General features: G+C 49.5%; 1 long non-coding RNA gene across 3 annotated transcripts; it reads left to right on the top strand.

Moving 5' to 3' along the window:
- Positions 1 to 1,211: 1,211 nt before the first annotated feature.
- On the top strand, positions 1,212 to 19,931 carry LOC102549596 (uncharacterized). Of its 3 annotated transcripts, XR_005490525.2 has the most exons (5): positions 1,212 to 1,403; positions 3,985 to 4,129; positions 9,389 to 9,508; positions 10,621 to 10,694; positions 10,996 to 12,743. It is a non-coding gene; the product is annotated as an uncharacterized LOC102549596 (long non-coding RNA). The 3 variants fall into 3 exon arrangements; XR_357971.5 differs by lacking the exon at positions 3,985 to 4,129; XR_005490526.2 differs by lacking the exons at positions 3,985 to 4,129; positions 10,621 to 10,694; positions 10,996 to 12,743 and adding an exon at positions 13,680 to 19,931.
- Positions 19,932 to 19,964: the final 33 nt, after the last annotated feature.

Raw genomic sequence — 19,964 nt, forward strand, 5'->3', positions numbered from 1 at the left:
GCAGGGGATTGGGGGAGGGGGGATGGGTAAGTGAGGATTCCAGGGTGTGGTCTGCTGGCTGCTCAGGGCACACAGCTGAGTCTCCTGAGGTAACCTGCGAGAGAGTGTGAACTCTGGGATTATGTAGGAGTTTGGATGCTTCCTTTTTTTTCTTCCCTTCCTTCCTGTGCATGTGTGTGTGCTTCCTATCCATCCATCCACGTGCCTACTGATACCGGTGTGCGTGTCGTTGAGCGCTTCTCATGATGAACGCGTGAAGGTCAGAAAACAAGTTTTCACCCTGTATGAGGCAGGGTCTCTGGTTCCCTGGCCTGGGAGCTTCCTGTCTCTACCTCACCATAGTAGCACAGGGATTACCAATGCTCGCACTACATCGGTTCCCACAGTTGTGAGGCAAGAGCTTTATCCACTGAGCCGGCTCCTTAGCTCCTTCCCTATATTTTTTTCAAGTGATATCTTCTGGAAGGCTACAGTTAACATTTATGTCTTTAAACATCCCAGGAACATTATTTTATTAATAAACAGCGTTGTCAAACACACAGCGTTTACTGTAGGGAGTTGTATCTGCCTCGGGAATGCTGGGAGGAGCGTGAGCGGCAATGGAGGGAGGGCCCCAACCCGGAGGCTGCAAGTAGCGCGACCGCCTGGGGCCAGAGCAGGCAGTGGTGCGTGGATTCCCTTCGGAATGACAGAGAAGATGGGGCCGGGGGCGACAGCACCAACAAATGGCCTCAGAGCATGAACCTCTCCTAGCCTAGCCCTTCAGGCCCCTCAGGCCTCTGCTTGTCTTCATTAGCACTGAGGCCACACACCCCACGGGCAGACCCTGCTCCAGCCTGCCCAGGGTTTCTTCAGGACTCATGCTGGGGGGCAGAGCCCTGCCTGGCGCCACTGGGCAAGCAGCTTTGGGGATGGAGCCAGGCCAACATTGGCTCCCCACACGCGGTCATTACCTATTGAAAACCCAGGAGTCATTACAATTAAAACACATTGCAAGGGGTTTGGGGTGTGGGGGGAGATGGGAGGTGCGGGGGGAGGGGCTGGGGAGGTCCCTTTAGGAAGGAACACTGGGATTAAAAGAAATTAGAGCGGTTGTCATGGCAACACAACCAGGCTGGGCCTACCCAGTGATTATTTCAATGAGAACAGGATGGAGGGCAAAGTGGGGCTGAGGGGGCGGGGAGGGGGCGGCGGCTGCTGAGCGACCAAGCCAGGGCACAAGCAACAGGCAAAGCCTGCACTTTCCCTCTCAGAAAGGGACCCGGTGGCCTGGGAGAACTGTTCCCAAAGCTGACTACAGCTGCTTTCTTACTCTCAGTAACTCTCACGGCGGCGGCGTGAAGCTCCAGGGAGACAGGCCTCTGTCCTCAGGGAAGCCAGCACTCCAGGTCTCTGTTTAGAAAGTAAGAAACTCCCCCGAAAGGTCCCCTTCTCTCACAGCCCTCTGGGGACAGGATGGCCTGGCCTGGTTTCATATCTCTTTAGCTTTGGCAAGCCCCAGGTTAAAAACCCATCCATCCCTTTGTCTAAGTGGCATCCAAGAAACCTGAACTGGAAGGCTCAGGGGAGCAGTGGCGGTGAGGGGTGGGGAGGTGGGACAATCCTGGGAGGGGACAGGTTTTGGAAGCAGGCCCATGATAATGAGCAAGAAGGATTCTGTGCCTGGGACACCTCCAGGTATCAGTACAGGATTAGGGTCCCTACAGCATGAGAATCCTCGTTTGGCAGGGCTAAAAGGACCGCACGAGAGAAAATAGCAATTAGTTCTCCCGTCTTTCTGTTTGTCTGCTCCTGGCTAGGCTCGGAGGCCCTAAGCAGGTCTGGCAGATGGGCCAGGAGAACCTGTTTGGAACCTTCTGAGGAGAAGAGGGTGCACTGGGGGTAGGAGGAGGAGCCAGTAGGAGGGACCATCTAGTCTGGAGGGGACACTCTTAGGTCACCTTTACTGTCCCATCCATCTACAGCTGTTCCTATGGCTAGACCTTTGTGTGGCTGAGGGAAGGGAGAAGGCTAGAACTCTATAGCATGTGGAGGATCTCAGGGATGCCAAGTGGCTGGAGATAAGTCCTGGATCCTACTTAGAAGCCAAAGCTGAAGACCCGTGGGCTGCCCAAACCCAGCCAGGATGAACCATCTAGAAAGTTCCCCTCCCCCAGACCTCTGTTTGCCCTTGGAAGATGATTGTTTCCGACCTTGAGTAACCGATGTCAGTCCTTTGGGCTACTGATAGCTGTTCTTGTCTGTATTTGCAAGATATACTGTGTCCTTGTGGGAAAGCCAGGAGCGTGGCTCTTAGCCCAAGAGCCACCAAGTGGGTCACCTCCAACAGTGCTTGCTCTGAACATCTCCATTCCTGTATCTGTAAAAACACTGCCTCATTTACAGTGTCATCATGGGGTCGGGAGGTGACAGATGCCAGGCCTGGCTCCAGGGTAATTGGCTTTCCCAATTTGTTTAGGTCTGAGAAGGACAAGGTTTATTTTAAAATGAAGACAGTCCTGGGTAAACCAGAATGACCTGGTCACTTTACTGGGGCGGGGGGGGGCAGATATCATTTTATGTAAAGATTCCATGCCTCTGTAAATTTTTATATATTATATATACATGCTAGAAGTATATATGTGTGTGTGTGTGCACATATATCCATGAGAATGCATATGTGTGTGTGCGTAATGATAAATTGAGATTTAGTCACATTTCAAACGCATTCTTTGCCTGATAAAAATGATCAAATATAACGTCCCTTCATGCAAGGTTGGAGACGCGACTAAATGGGTCTTTGAGTGGATGACAAATTCAGAGGAACTGAGGGACAGGTTAGGAAGCACCAGAAGGGGCCTGGGAGATGCTCAGTCTCTAAAGTTCATGCATGAAGACTGGAGTTTGAATTCCACAGCCAGGTGGAAAGCCAGGGTGATGCGTGCTTCTAGTACTGGGGGAAAGGTGGCTGGGACACAATGGCCAGGAACATGGGAGATCCAGGTTCAGAGCAAGAGTCTGTCTCAGAAAAACGAAGAAAGGTTGAGGAAGATGTCCAACATTGAGCTCTAGCCGCCACCACACACACACACACACACACACACACACACACACACACTCCATACACATACATACACACAAACATATATACACACACATTACTTTTTACAGTATTTTTTTTATTTACTTTACATTCTGAAAGGCCTCTCCCCCCCTCCCTCCCCCCCCTCCTCCCTCTCCCCCCCTCCCTCTCCCCTCTCCTCCTCCAGTCTTCCCTTCTTCCCTTTCTCCTTAGAGAAAGTTGCAGCAGGACTAGACACATCTCCTACTGTGGCTTGGCAAGGCAGCCCAGTTAGGGAAAAGGCATCCAAAAGCAGACGACACAGTCAGATACAGCGCCTGCTCCTTCCGTTAGAACTCCCACAGGAAGACGGAGTTGACTACTGTTACGTATGCATACACACTGCCTTTAATGAACTGTCTCCATGTATTTCTAGGGAGTGGCTCTCACCCTTCCTGATGCTGTGTTCCTTTGGTACAGTTCCTCGAGTTCCGGTGACCCCCAACCATAACATTACTTCGGTTTCTATTCATAACTGTAATCTTGCTACTGTTAGGAGCCATAATGTTAATATATGATATGCACAGTATCTGGTCATGGCACCCAGGTTGAGAATCACTGGCTTAAAAGAGATGCATTTCCAACCCTGGGCTTCTCCAGGCTGCAAGTTCCAGTGTTCACTGCAGGGACCCCTCGGGAGCCATTTGCTTGTAGAAACATTGTCACATTGTCAGGCTTGAGGTAGGGGCAGAGGACTCCAGGTCATGTCTCAACCCAATGGGAGCTCTGACTCTGTGGAACATCTATCTCTCTTCCCTCCTCCGAGCGCTGTTTGCCTTCCTGCTTGCTCTCAGCTCATGGAGCCTGGGGTTGCCCCGGCTCTGTCAGCACCTAAAATCCTGCAGGCACAGAATGCACGCAAATCCAAACCACATCCATCACAGGCTCAGTGGTATCGGCCTGTGATACTGGCCAGAAGACTGTGGAAGGAGGTCAAGTTCAAACTATTGCTGACCTACAGAGTGAGTTCAAGATCTGTGAGATTCCTATGCAGTTACAAGGAAGAAGAGGACCTGGGGAAATGGCCGGGTGAGTGGACATTTCTCTAGCAATGTGAGCATTCCTGACATCTTGGAGAACTGTTACCGCTTCACTTTTACTTGGAAAAATGGATGTGAAAAGATAGGAAAGGCCAACAAAGGGTTGCCAGTCTCTACGACCAGCTTGAGACTCCAGAGGTATAGGCAGAGTAAGGCAGGCATCTTGACCTTGGACTGAGCTGTCTGTCAAATCCAATGAAGTCTGTAGGGCTAACCACATTGTGGCCCTGGATATGGGGCTAGCCAGAGCAGAGCACAACACCCCACTTCCACCCCTAAGTCAGGCTCCACGGCCAGCAGATCAAGCCACTCTGTGTCCATCCTGTGACTAACTCCCTGACACAAGACCTGAGCCACAAGTCTCAAATCCAATCCACCCCATTCCCAGAATGCCTCACTCTTTCCTACTCTCAACTGAGAAGAGAAAGAACCCAACTGGAAATGTCCTGCCCTTTCCAAGTAGAAGACAGTGGGGGCAGGCTCAGGGAGTGGTGGGGCATTGAAAGGTGTTGCCAGGAAAGGCTCTAGCTCATCCTGTGAAGGGATCAAAGTGCTCATTGAACTTGAAGAGGGCAGTCTGATGTGATGGCTTCTGTATTATTCCCGGGGTGCAGACTCTTCCTGCCTGGAGCCCCAGCAGACCAGTCCCCAGTCCCCTTGCATCTAGGACTTTGAGCTCAAGGTGCAAAGAGGGGGCATCCCAGGGTCCAGCACTGCCTGGTAATGAGGCTACAGACCCAGGACAGCATGCAGTGGGCCGGGCAGTGATGCCTGGGTTTGTTATTCACTGGGTTATTTAGTGACAGATGTCCTGAATGTTTAAAACAACCCAATACTGCTTGGAAGAGAAACCTGAGCCAAAGGATCCCTGACCCCTGGTCCTTCCCCTCCCCCTCCTGCTACTTCCCCTCCCTTCCCATATTCCCTTGCCCCCCTCCCACCTTCCTCCTACCCCTATGCTCTTTTTCTCTCCCCCTCTCAAGGCTTCTTTCTTTCTTGTTTCATCTCTGTGTGTGTCTGTATGACCTGTGCACACACATGTGTGTGTATGATGTACATACATGTATGTGTATGATAAATGTGCATGGGTGTATGTAGGGGGTGCATGCCGTAGCACACATGTGGAGGTCAGAGGACAATCTCGGGCATTGCTCCTCTCCTTCCGTTAGAACTCCCACAGGAGTTTGAGACAGGGGCATAGACCACGGGCTCACAGGCTTCCTGGCATTCTCCCCTGCCTGCCACCTTCTCTCAGAAGGGCTGGGATTACAGATGCTGGGATAACACCGGCACATCTGGCTTTGCATGGGGAATCTGGTCATCACGTGAGTACAGCGAGGTCTTAATCCACAGAACCATCTCTGTAGCCCAAGACTGCTGTCCCATGCAGACAGCAAGCACTAAACCAATGTTCAAGCGTCTTTACCACTGCAGACATCTAGAGTCTCTTTGGCTCGAGACCCAGGGTCTCCAGGTGGGGTCCTCTGGCCTCTCCTGGCCCTTCACTCTTCCTTTTCTACACATTTTCCAGGGCATGGGGCAGGGGAGCTAAGGGCTTTCCCTTTTACTTTACCACACCAATTAACAAAGAGCCCAAATAAGCTCTGGAAGAGAAAAAAACTAGCAAAAGAGGAGGAGAGAGAAGGGGAGGAAGAGGAGAAGGAAAGGAGGAAGAGGAGGAGGGCAGAGAGCAGGAGTAGAGACAAGAAGGAATGTAGTGTGCATGTACACACATCTAATGGGAGTTAGCATATCCCAAAGCCCCCTGGACAGAAGGAAAACAGGAAATCCAGAATCATTACCAAATGCACTTCCCTGCCTGCCCTTCCCTGGGCCCCTGAGGGTGGGTCAAGGATGCTCAAGCTAAGCTCCTGGCCTAGAAGCCACAGGAAGGTGGGGCTTTGATGAGTTGATTGGCATTTCCTTTCCCTCCTCCCTCCGTGACCTCTGCTAGAGCTTCTTGGTGGACGGTTGATGGGATGGGCGGAAGCCTCTTTCTGCCGACACCTCCCCTGAGTAGCAGGGGCTGGAGGTTTTCCACGTAGGCCTCCCACAGTGTTGGAGCCGGAAGGTGGCTTGCAGCTGGCCTCCCTCACCCGGCTCCACGGGGAGCAGTGTGATGGCCCCAGGGCTTGGGGATCAAGACCTTCTGCTCTTAAGAAAGCAGATCGGAAAAAATCTGGCATCGAAATGAAATCTAGGCAGAAGAAATAAGTAAGCCGGGAGTGAACAGAGGCCATGGGTTGGGTTACAACATTCAAGTGGGGATCGGATCGCGAGTTCAAGTTCATCTTCCATGGGCTCTTCTCTTTGCTCTGGCGTTGGCTGGGCATCACATCCTTGCCCTGTGCTTCGAGCGTCTATCACAGTTCGGTTGGCTGGACCAAGAGCCTGTAGTAGAGTAAAAGCCATGCCCTTTGTGTTGTGGCAATTGTCTCTGTCACTGGAGAGGCACAATAGCCATCAACGAGGCATGGATAACTAACACGGCTAGCCAATCAAATGCCATAAAACAAACACCTGGCCAAATGACAGATTTGGCCCATGAACTGTAAGGTGCCAGTCCCTGGAATAGGTTGTTGTCTTAGAGTTTCCGTTGCTGAGAAGAGACACCACGCCCAAGGCAACTCTTCTAAGGGACAACATTTAATTGGGGCTGGCCTACAGGTGTAGAAGTTCAGTCCATTATCATCATGGCAGGAAGCACGGCAGAGCCCAGGTAGACATGGATGGCTCTGGAGAAGAAGCTAAGAGCCCTACATCTTGATCCAAAGGCTATCAGGGGAAAACTCCCTTCCAGACAGCTAGAAGGAGGGTTTCCAAGCTCCCCTACCCCACAGCGACACACTTCCTCCTACAAGGCCACAGCTACTCCAACAAGGCCACACCCCCTACTAGGGCCACTCCCTGGGCCAAGCATATTCAAACCACCACAGTGGTGAAGACAAGAGAATGATAGAATGGGTCTATCTAGACAGGGGCTTTGAGAGCTGGAGAACTGGCTCAGTTGGTAAAGTGCTGACCATGCAAGCATGAAGACCTAAGCTCAAATGCAGATATCCCAGCACTGGCGAAGCAGAGAAGTGGAATCTGGGGCTCACTGGCTGGCTAGCCTAGTGTATTTGGTGAGTTCTGGGCCAAAGTGCTTTGATGAGAGACTCTGCCTTAAAGTAAAAGGCTGGGGAGGTGGCTTGACGGTTAAAGCACTTGTCATCCCAGCACAAAGACTCGGTTAGATTCCCCAGAAACTCGAATAAAAGCCAGGTGGGGTGGTTGCCTATAAATCTATCCTTGGAAGCACCAGACAGACTCTCCAGGGCAGACTAGCTAGTAGATTAGCGGTTATGTGTGAGCTCTGGGTTTGAGAGACCCTGCCTCATTGAACAACATAGAATAGCAATAGAAAATGACTTCTGACATCAACCTCAGTCCCCGACAGGTGTGTGTCAGAAAGGAAGAAGAGAAGAAGAAACAGGAATTGGCTAGCACCTGAGAAACCATCTGATATTGACCCCTGACCTCCACACACGCATGCGTCCACACATGAATATGCACACATATGAACATGCACATAAACACATGAACATGTGTACACACATGAGCATGCACATGCACATGAATATTCATACATACATGAATATGCGCACATATGAGCATACACACAAACATGCACACACATGAATGTGTACACACGAACATGTATATGCACAGGAACAAGCACACAAGAGCATGCACATATAATGCATGAACATGCACACACATGAACATATATATATACATGACTGTATATACACACATGAGCAACACACATGCATGTGCACATACATGTGTGATCATGCACACGCATGAATTCACACGCAAACACACACACACACACAAAATCATGCATACATACAGAACAGAAAGTAGAAGTGAAGCAGTCCTAGTTCAGATCTGCCCAAGACTCACTGCATCATCATGGGTGAGTTACCAATCAAGCTCGGCACCTTCATGTGTAAAACAGAATCAAAATGCCTGCCTCACCAGGCTGCGCTGCTGACTGGATCATCTAATGAACGGAAAGTGCACCACACTCAATCAATGCTGGCTGTTAACCATCTCATTAGGAATGAAATTAGGGAGAACGGAGAGGAGGGACCTGGGAGCCTTTCACTGGTGCTGGAAACGCCAAAGTTACTGGGATGTCTGTGAGCACCAGTATGAAGAGGGCAGAGAGTGTCCTTTGCAAAATTTTATTTCCTACAATTTCATAGTTCTGGGCGGGGCCGGGAAGATGGCTCAGTTGGTAAGATGCTTGCCCTGGGGGGCATGAGGCCCTGACCTCTATCCCCAGAACCCATGTTTTAAAAAAAGACAGAAAGCCAAAAAGGCCACCCTGTCATGGTGGCTTGTGCTTGTAATCGCAGCACAGGATACGCAGACAGAGGTGGATGCCTGGGCTTGCTTGCTGGCCAGCCTAGCTTACTCGGTGAGCTCTGGGCAAGTGTGAGACCATGCTGTGTACTTCATTCATTACATGAAAACAGTTCTTACCCATGACGCTCATCGAGGTAGCTTTCATCCACCAACCTGCTCAATTTCCCATCCATCCAAGCTGTGTCCAGGTAAACTGCAGACACCAGAATACTCTACCCATCCCTAAACACTCCAGTAGACGTGCACAGTGATCATGTGAGTGTTTATGTGCATTACTGCTTGCGCTCCCACATGTTTCTACATGCATGTGCGTGTCCATGTAGAGGTCAGAGGACAGCCTGAGGTCTCACTGCTCAGGTGCCGTCTATCTTTTTTTTTAATAAATATTCATTTCTTTTTATAATTGCATATGGTGAGCAATGCCCACAGAGGCCAAAAGAAAAGTATTGGAACCCCTGGAAGTGGAATTACAGGCAGTTTCGAGTCACCATGTAGATCCTGGGAACTGAACCCGGGTACTCTGCAAGGGCAGCCAGTGCTCCTAACCACTGAGGCATTCTCCAGCCCTCTTCTTGGCTTTTGAGATAGTCTCTCATTGGCCTAGAACTCACGTAAAAGATTTGGATAAGCTTCTCAGGGAGTTCCAAGGCTCCTCCTGTTTTTGCTTCCCCAGCACTGGAATTGCAAACACGTGCTGCCATATCTGGCTTTTTTTTTTATTTCTAATGTGAGTTCTAGAGACTGAACCTGGGTCCGTATACTTGCAAGACAAACACTTAGATCCACTGAGATAGTATCCAGCCCTACACATTATTATTTTTTTTTTCACTAGGTCTCTTTTTGGCTGATTCCTCTGCTGTGAACACAGCACCCCACCTTGGACACTCAAGAGTTATTAAGCCAGTGACGATCTGTTTCAAAAGGACGGTATTATTCAAACCTGAGCAGAAAGGTACCCCTTTACCTCTCCTCTCTTAAAAGGGCAGGGCGGGCGGGAGATGTTTTATCTTAGTACTATAGCAGTCGAAACAGGAGATGGTTTCTGCTATTTGACCTAATTCCCACTGCTCTGTTCAGCCCGTCTCTTTAGAGTCACTCATCGCCGTGCCTGGTGTACCCTTCAGTATTTATTTAGCAATGTCAGTAACTGCTCGATCGTATCTCCCAAACCTTCCCAAGTGCGCTCTCTCTCTCTCTCTCTCTCTCTCTCTCTCTCTCTCTCTCTCTCTCTCTCTTTTCCCCTCTCCCTCTCCCTCTCTCCCTCTCCCCCCTCTCTCTTTTTCTCTCTCTCAAACAAACAAACAAACAAACAAACAACCCTTCTAGTCTCTCACAGTCTGTCAGTATTCTGACCATGAAGATCATGGATGCGTCTTCCACTATGATTCTAAAAGGTAATATGCTACGTGACCACAGCTTCAGGGTGTGGTATACCTTCAGGGATCCCCACCTCCTTTATCTCTGATTTTTCCTCTGTTTGGGGAATCCTCAGTGCTTATTTGACTTATGTCAAACTCTAGATGTGAACTCAGGACTAGGAAGGTTCTTTTCCTGGCCAGTTCTACCCAGAGAGGAAGCTGGCTAACAGACACCAGGAAGGGCTGTTCATTCTACACATGAGCACACGAATACACACACACACACACACACACACACACACACACACACACACACAAGCACAAGCACAAGCACACATGCACCACACTAGTTCAAGTTCTTGTTCCATGATCATACTGACTCTGTGGGGTGTGTGTGTGTGTGTGTGTGTGTGTGTGTGTGTGTAGCTTGTTCACACATGTGTATGCCATAGAGGTTGGGTAACCCTCATCATGCACCTTATGCCTGCATCTTTGGTTTTCTCTCTCTGGAACTTGTCAACTAGGCAGGGCTACCCGGCCAGAAACCTCCTACCTGTCCATCTTCCTAGCTCTGGCTTTTTCATACAGAAATCTGTAATGGGTGTGGGGAGGGGGTCTAGTCCCCATACCTGCAAGACACAGTTGGCTGTCTGAGGCATGGATGGCTTCAGTCCCCGCAGGCAGGTCCTTTTGGTATCTTCTACAGTCCTTGTGACCTGCACACTCCAAGTCTGACAGGAGGTCCCACGGCACTGTGTCTAATCAAAGGCCTGAGACAAGGTGCGTGGGGTTTCTTCCACCTCTCTCCCTTGCTCACTTATCCAGACCACCCACTTTCTGTTTGGCCTGGTCTCCAACCTTGAAACCTGAGACCCCTCTCTCTAGGAACCACCCATGTTTAAACAAATAAATACCCCCAAAGGAACCCACTCCCCAGTGGTGGTGGTGGTGGTGGTGTCCAAATCCCAGGGAGGAGTGGGGGAAGGGGTGAGTGCCCCAGGGCCATCTCTGACACTTGTGGGCCATAAAGCACCCTTGGCCAGTCCTTCCGAGTAAGTGTTGGGCCCCTGCCTTGAGACAGGTTACAGTGAGACCCACACATGGGCAGAGAGACATCACAGTGAAGAAGGAGACAGGAGAGGAGCTTGTGGCCGCTGGAACTGAAGAATGGGAAGGCAGATGCCGAGTGTCCTCCAGGCAAAGACGAAACTTGAGATACGGGCAGAGATTCTGTGTGACTCGTCCATCACTCAGCCAGAAACATCTAAACCCTCGAAGCCAAGGGAGAGCCAAGAGCCACTGGGAGTGGAGAGAAGCAGTGCTTTTGTGACTCAGAAACGCTTCAATGGAAGCCAGAGAGGGAGAACTCTGGAGGGATGCCCACGTCAAAACCTCTCTGCCTCCTGACTCAGTTCACAGAGCAACAAAAATCACTGGGCTTCACGGAATGGGACAGCCAGGCTGTGTAGTGATGGGCTGGGCAAGCAGAAGTCAGTAATAGTGAAGATTTAAAGTCCGTCTGAGGGGCTGGGGATGCAGCTAAGTTGGCTGAGAACTTCCCTTGCGTTGCGTGAACCAGGATTGGTCAGCAGGACTGCACCAACAGGGCATGATGGTTCACGTGTTCGGTCTGCAACCCTGGCATGGGTAAGAGAGGAGCCCAAGGTCATCTTTACTTAGAGTCTTAAAGAAATAAAAGTAAATGGCTGAGAGAAGGAAAATCACCCTGGACCGGTTATCAAATGCCAAGCAGTGAGTTCTAAATGACCACACTACACATGAGCTCAGCACCAAAGTCTTGCTCTCTAATTATCGTTGCATATATATAGATGTGCATATCTATAACACATATACATACATGCACATATACATATATGAATATGAATACTACATGTACATACACACATATATGAATATGAATACACACATGTGCATATATACATGCAAACATGTATGTATATACATATATACATATATGTGTATGCATATGTGTGTGTGTATGTGTGTATGTGTGTACTGGCTGGTTCTGTGTGTCAATTTGACACAAGCTGGAGTTATCACAGAGAAAGGAGCCTCCCTTGAGGAAATGCCTCCATGAGACCCAGCTGTAAGGCATTTTCTCAATTAGTGATCAAGGGGGGAGGACCCAGCCCATTGTGGGTGGGGCCATCCCTGGGATGGTGGTCTTGGGTTCTATAAGAGAGCAAGCTGAGCAAGCCAGGGAAAGCAAGCCAGTAAGTAACATCCCTCCATGGTCTCTGCATCAGCTCCTGCTTCCTGACCTGCTTGAGTTCCAGTCCTGACTTCCTTTGGTGATGAACAGCAATGTGGAAGTGTGAGCTGAATAAACCCTTTCCTCGCCAATTTGCTTCTTGGTCATGGCGTTTGTGCAGGAATAGAAACCCTGACTAAGACAATGTGCATATGTATATCTAGATGCAAGGATAATAATTAAAGAAGAGGAAATTAGTCGGGAGTGGGAGGGGACGGGGGGAGCGGTAGAAATGATATAAACACAGTACCCATGTATAACATTCTCAAAAAAAATTAGCTTAGAAAATAAAATAAACTTAAAATTAAATAAAGTATGCCTGAGATATAAGGGGAAAGAGGTGTTTCCACCACTGTCCCTTTAAGAGATGCTTGAAGTTTTACAGATGCCCCGCCTCTGAAGGCAGAGAAGGAGTCTTCAGAGGTGGGCCTCGTGGCCTGTGGTGGCTAAAGAGAGAGATGTGGCTAGAAAGCTGGCTGGTCCGACTAATGCATAAGGAAGCAGGGAGGGGAAAAAAGAGAGCATGTTTCAAAAATAAACACAATCCCCAAAATCAACACTGTTAATGGAGATGACTAATCAAGGGTGTGCTGACCTGGGGGTTCTTGATAAGGTGCAGAGAGAAACGTACTTGGAAAAGTAACAGATTCTCCTGCTTTGGTAAGTCGATAAAGAGCTAGAGGGGGTGGGAGTACAGAGTTAGAGCTGGGGTCCAAGGAGGAGGTGGGAGCCCAGGGTTACAACTGGGGACTGAAGAGAGGGGACCCCAGGGTTTGAGCAGGGGTCAAGGAGGAAGAGAAGCACTCAAGGTTAGAGAGCCAAGGGGCAAGGGGGAAGTGGGGACTCAAGGTCAGAGTTAGAGGGGGCAAGGAGGAAGTGAGGGGCCCAGGGTTGAGGGAATTAGAGACTGAAAAACATAATATCAAGACTCACATAGAAAAAAAACACATTCCCACCCAGGCTTCCCACAAGCAAGGGTGCATGGTCCAAAAAGCTCACAATAGACAAACAAGGCTGAGGCAGGGGCTGGGTAGAACACCTATAGAGACCACATGGCCTATGGCTGGGTACATTTGAGCACATGCCTTTCTCCCCACTCACTAGTCTGTTCCCGTGATCTTTAAGACTGTCCCTTTCCTCCTGCTCTTCTTTGAATCACATATCTTGATCCAGTTCTCTGCTGTTTGACACACAAACCCAGCTAGATACTCCAACAGAAGCCCACAGACACTCCAGTAGGCCCTCTTGGGGTTCACCTATAGAACTGTGGATTCACCTATAGAACTGTGGCAGAGCTCCACGGCACCCATTAGCTCTACTACGCCTGACTGCTGGGGGACACATCATCATCCTTTGATTGGGGGCTGTCCGTTCTTGCAACATCTCTAGCCTCTGCTTCTAGATACTAATAAGAATCTTTCTTAGCTGCAATGAACAGAAGTGTCCAGACTTTGTAGCTGGCGTCTTAGAGGTTCCTCCCATCCTCTTCTCAGCAAACAGAGCATCCAGGAACCCTCTAGCCCTGAGTGGGAGCCTCTTCAAGGGCTGGAAAGAGACAAGCAGATGGCCAGTTGGAAGGGAACAGCGCATCTCGTGCATCTGAGGTCAGTAAAGGTTCTGGGCTGCCAGCACCTACATAAAAACTCTCCACTAGTTCCACTGACCAGTGAAACAAGGATCTTGTCTGCTTGGAAGGCACTAAAAAAGAGAGCTGGGGCAATAGCTCTGTCAGTAAAGTGTTTGCCACAGAAGCATGGGGATCCCCAGAAGGCCCCCTCATTCCTTTCAAAGCCAGATATGTCAGTGTGTGTCTGTACTAAGTGCTGAAAGGGAGATGATATGTGGGTCCCTGGGACTCTCTGACCAGCCAGTTTAGTCAAATTGGAAAGTTCCAGGCCAATGGCAGACTCTACCACAAAAAGAAAGAAAAAAGTGGGTGGTGGTACCTAATGAATGACATCCAAGGTTGACCTCTGGCCTACACGCATATACATGCACACCCTGGCATACACACACAGCACACACATATGTGTGGAAATGATGAACAGATACACAGCCTTCATTACCCTGCCTCAATGTTGTCTTGACTAGGAGGATCTAGTACACCACCATCTATCTCAAGGAGGGAGTCTGCAGCCAAGTGACATCCAGATACCAACTGGGGGCCGATGGATAAAGCCAGTTGTCCTAATGGGCTCTTGCCAGAGCTGCATAGGGTCAGTAGGAGTCACTTCTCAGACACCAAGTTCTTTTGGCAAACCCAAGATCAAAGGACAAGAGATTTGGGAAGGGTTTTTAAGAGATGCTTTTGAGACATCCGTGGCTACCCCGACTCTCTTGTCCTACCCTGTTTTAAGGAAGCTCCATGTCTGTGAAGGAGGGTGAAAGATGAACCCACTGTGATGGTCAGGAAACCCCGTCTCACACAGGACACACAGTGCCAGCTCAGGGTCACAGCACATGCCACTGATGACCTGGCATGATAGGTACATCCCTAGCCCAACTCAGCACCAGACACCAACAAGAGGCACACGATCACATGTTTCATTTGTACGTCTTGCTGCCAAGTGCAGTACAGTTAGCCTCAAAGGTTTCTACAGCACATCCCCACAGTCTACCATGCTCTCCACAGAGATGAGCTATTGGCAGGAGGTGAGAGCGGGTGGTGAAGAGAGGAGGCAGGGGAAAAGCCAGGAAGTTGGCAAGTTGGCAGGCTGGTCCTTCCCACTTACACACACACACACACACACACACACACACACACACACACACACACTCACTCTTCAATTCAGAAAGCTTAGCACAATCGGCTTCCCTGGCTCCGGGCTTTCATCCTCAAAGCTGCTTTCCACACAGACACACACACAGACACAAAGATTCTAAATAGAGCGGAACTGAGCATGGGACTGTAGCCGATGAAGTCTTCCCCTCCCCAGAAAGCTCAGCTCCACACACAGTGGCTGTTCTACCCCCAGCACCTCTTGCTCAAAGCATTCTTGACCCAGGAGCACTGGACCCTGACCGGCAGGCACAAAGCTGCCACGGTTGGATTTTGCTTCTGCAGCATTTTGCTTGGGTGCCTCCTCCTCCCTTCCATCATCAGATGATGCCTTCTCCAGACTCCCAGGGTCTGTGTCGGTCCTGGAAGACAACTTGGGGAGCCTATTACCAGCAAGGAAAAGGAGCCTGAAATCTCACTATTGACTTCTAAGTGATACTCAGAGGCTTGGTGAACTCACAGAACCTCAGTGTTCCCAAAATGGAAGTCTTAGAGCAGAGACCACCATGTCTGAGAGCAGACCACAGACCCACTTTTGTGCTAGGTTATCAGAGGATAATTTCTATTATGTTAGAGTCTTCTGTTGGCCCCAACTGGTCCTGTGCAATCAATCCATCAGGGTGGTTTCATAGAGTCGCATGTTTGGTTCTGGAAGAATCTAGCCAAAACACAGTCCCAAGGGGCACAGAACCCATAGTAACGTATAGATCTAGGCATAGCATAGCCATGGTTTTTTTTTTTTTGTACTTTAGTCACTTGAGGTTTGTTCTGCTTTGGGGGCAGGGTCTCATGTAGCCCTGGGTGGTCTAGAACCTTCTTTGTAGCCAAGAATGACCTTGAATGACCTTGAACTTTTGATCCTCCTGCCACCACACCCCGTTTGTGTGCAATGCTACGACTCCCACCCAGATTTTTTTGTACATGATGGGCAGGCAGACTGCTTTAGTCTCCACAAACGTCAATAACATGCCAGCCAGGGTTTGTTGGGAGGTATTCGGACCCTCTGCAATGCAAAGGTCATGAGGTAACCGACTCAAAACCCAGGTGCCAGCCTGGGCCAAGGCGACAGACTTCTTTTCACGGCTACAGAAAGCTCAGATAATGGCTACTCGGCCTCCTGCGTGTGCATCCCGGCGTCCAGAGCACATGGCAGAGATTACCCTGTAGAATCTCTGGAAGGAGCTTGTGGGGTGTCAAACTGGAGGATGGGAAGCCTGAGGACCCGGCTCATCTGGAAGTTGTGACAAGACAACCAACCCAGCCTCCACCCAAGCCACTTCCTGGTATTCCCACCGAGTATGAGGCCAAACTGATTCCATGACTTGCCAATGAGTCAGGGCCACCCTGTTCTTCACAGCCTCTCTGAACTCGGCACCGCAAAGGCAGGGGACAAAATTAATTTTAAAGAGAATGTGAGAATTACTAACGCTTATCGCCGGCATCGTAGGCACCCCTCCCTCCTCCTCCTCCACACCAACATGAAGGAAAAACATGTCTGAGGAGAATCCAAACATTGGATGGGAGGAATACTACAAAATGCGCAGATGGGAGTCCTGGGCCACGCCATGCATTTAAAGATAAGTAGACCACTTTGTCCTTTGTGGTTTGGGTTTGTGGCGTCCTCCGGTCACACGGGTTTCTGAGCTGGGACACAGGCGGTAGCGTCCATTCTTTCTCTCTCAAGTCTGGTTCAGACCAAGACAAGATGGAAATGCAGGGCAAAGGAATGCTTTCCCCTCTGGATGAACTGTTTTACAATAAGCTACCTGCTGGGGTCAGGAAATATGAGATCTGGGGATTTCAGCTCCCACCAAAGCTCACACAGGGGTAGGCAGGCTGCAGTGATCTGGGGAGGATATGCTCAACCCCACACAGCCCTTAGTGTCTGCTCCGGTTTTCCTTGGGAAACACATCTCTCTCCTATTTCACCTCCTTCCTCCCTTGGTTCTCACTCAACCTGTGCTCACAGCCCGCCTGGTGAGAGCCACAGCTTCCAGCCAAAGATCTACCATACTCCCAACACTGCTGCTCACTACCAAGGTGCTGGCATGATAGGGGAGGGCAGGGCAGGGTTGTTCCCTAGGCGCCCATAGAAAACCTATTTTCTTTGTAATTAGGTGTGTGATGCTCCAATCGGAGAGAGGGGTGACCAAGACAAAAATAAACAGGGAGCAGCGGAAACAGGCAGCCCTGCCCTGGGAATGAGAACCGTGAAGGATGAAAGTTTATACAAACACGGAAAAATGGTCAGTGTCAGAAGACAGAAAGGCCTGTGCTTGCTTCTGCACTGGAAGGGAAGTTGGTTTATGACGTTTTCTTTGCTCCTTAGTTTCGAATGCTCTCCTGGCCCCGTGTCCTTTAAACAAACCGGCTTTTCCATTCTCTCACGGTGCCGGGAGGGCCGAAGGTTGAGTTGGCCGAGCTGACCACTGAATGTCACAGTTCTGAAAGCCCACACCCAGTCAGAGAGGTAAAACTGGGGTATGGACAAGGAGAAAGCCAGGGAGGTCTCTGCCTGCCTCCCCAGCTACCACCCCGGGAGAAGAGCCACAGAAAGAGCTTTAAGTATTCAGAGTGTACCTAAGACTGCATTTCTAAGGCCCGGTAAGGATAGGTTCAAGATCTTGATCTTCAGTAGAAAACCTTGAGGGCACTGGAAGCCACGGGAGATGAAGGCTTGAGTCTGGCTGCTGAGGCCAAGGCCCACAGTTCTGACATCACAGACAAAACCCACAGAGCCCAAAACCCACTGCACTGGGCTACCACGTGACGTACCACAGATCCTTGTGCACCTGAAACGACTGCTTCCCACCCAGACTCAGGGGACCCATGTGCTTCCTTGCTCGAATCACAGATTGGGAATCTCCAACCCCAAAACGCAAAGTCCAAAATGCCCTCCTCTCCCATGTCCAATAGGACACCACAGGTAGAAAACTCGATACTGGACCTCAGGTCACGTGTTCTACTCAAAACACATGTCCAAAAAAAAAAAAAAAAAAAAAAAACTACCATAGGAGGTCACCTCCAGGTCGTACGTGTCAGCTCTATTTGAAATCAGTGAGTTGTTCTGACACCCTGGTTTCGGATGTGTATATTTCAAAATCTGAAAGTTCCGAAATCCCAAGCAGTTCTCTAACTTTTTTAAACATTTACTTATTGACTTATTGTTTGTATGCATGCCCTAGCATGTGTGTGAAGGCCAGAAATAGTTGGTAGGAATCGGGTCTCTACTCACGCTGTGTGGATTACAGGGCTTGAACTCAGATCATCGGGTGTGGCAGTGAGTGTCTTTGCCCACTGAGCCAGTAGCTCTACACACACTTCGTAGGTTACTCAGGCTTTGAGTTGTGATAAATAAGATAGATCGTGGGGATAAAATCTAAAGGAAATCTGACCTACTCTGGCTGATGGTTTCACAGCGTCCAGTGCACGTCTGCTCGGTACCATGGATCGGCACAAAATGCCATGGCAGTGGGAACATGATGCGGTGGTGTTTCGTCAGGGAACATGGAGAGTGAAGAAAAGGAGATCCAGGAAGTGAACTGGGAAGCATAGCATGAACCGCTCACCTGCGTCCCTTAACTAGACTTAACTAGGCTTTTACTGCCTCTCAGTAATGTCTCAAGTATGAGTCCATCAAAGGGACCGAGACATTGATTAGATCTAATCATCCCTGGGAAAGCCATGGCAGACACTCCCAGGGGTGTGCTTTATGCACTATCTACTAGGTATGCCTCCCTCCAGTGAAGTCAACGATCATGATTAATCATCATGCTTGGTGTCTAAGTCATGTTTTATAGGGGGCGCCCACCCTGGATTAACACAGCTAAGATGCCGAGTTGAGGGAGTGTTGTTGTTCCGAGTTCTGTTCCAAGGGCCAGAACTCAGCCCTTGGAACTTCTAAACCACTCTTAGAAGCAGGGCAGAGAAGGGAACGGGAGCTAGGGACGTGACTCAGAAGCTGAAGTGAATGGGTAAAGCCATGCAAGCATGAAGACCTGAGTCCCAGCCCCAGTGCCCAGAGACAAAGCCACACATAGACATACACACTTGGAATCCCAGCACCGAGGAGCAGGGACAGACGGGAGTGGATTTCATAACTTTGAGTTAAAAGAGGGAAAGAAGACGGGTCAGTTGGTCTTGCCAAATTGGTGTGTTCCAGGTTCAATGAGAGACCCTGCTTACTAAAAATAAAATAAAATAAATAAATAAATAAATAAATAAATAAATAAATAAATAAATATTTAAAAGGTGGACAGCTCCTATAAGTAAAACTGGCTTCCACACACATGTACACAAGTACATCAGGGCCTGCTTATATATATGCAAAACACACACACAGCGCGCGCACACACACACACACACACACACACACACACACACACACTGGAAATCAAGGGACAGAAACACTTAATGAATCGCATGATATCCCTGTTGAAGGTTCAACTCTGCCTGGCTTTCCTTTACAACTTTGAACCTATGTAAGCTACTTGGGACAATGGAACATTCAAGAGGCCAGAATTCATGGGGTAGAAAGGCCACCAGGATGAGAGCAGTAAGAGACATCCCAGTGATCACAGCGGACCTTTGGGGTGCGTGTCAGACACTACTGATGTTCACCCGCATTTGTAGGACAGAGTCGAGCATTTGTTGGATCTCCTGCACCCAGGAGGAGCATCCTGGCCAGTTCCTGCCAATGCAGTGTGACCAGGAGAGGGGGGAGGTCCCTCCAGGTTACAGAGTGACCCACTAGCCTATTCTTACATAGATCTCTGGCACAAGAGGAAGGAAGAACTGGAATAACAACTGGGACATGGTCACTATTAACTGAGCCCGGGTCCCAGCATTTCTTTTTTTTTTTTTTTTTTTTTTGGTTCTTTTTTTTCGGAGCTGGGGACCGAACCCAGGGCCTTGCGCTTCCTAGGTAAGCGCTCTATCACTGAGCTAAATCCCCAGCCCCCCAGCATTTCTGTAAAGAGCTTTCTCTACCTCCATGGCT

The sequence above is a fragment of the Rattus norvegicus genome, chromosome 10 (assembly GCF_036323735.1).
Source record: "Rattus norvegicus strain BN/NHsdMcwi chromosome 10, GRCr8, whole genome shotgun sequence".
Lineage (NCBI taxonomy): Eukaryota > Metazoa > Chordata > Mammalia > Rodentia > Muridae > Rattus > Rattus norvegicus.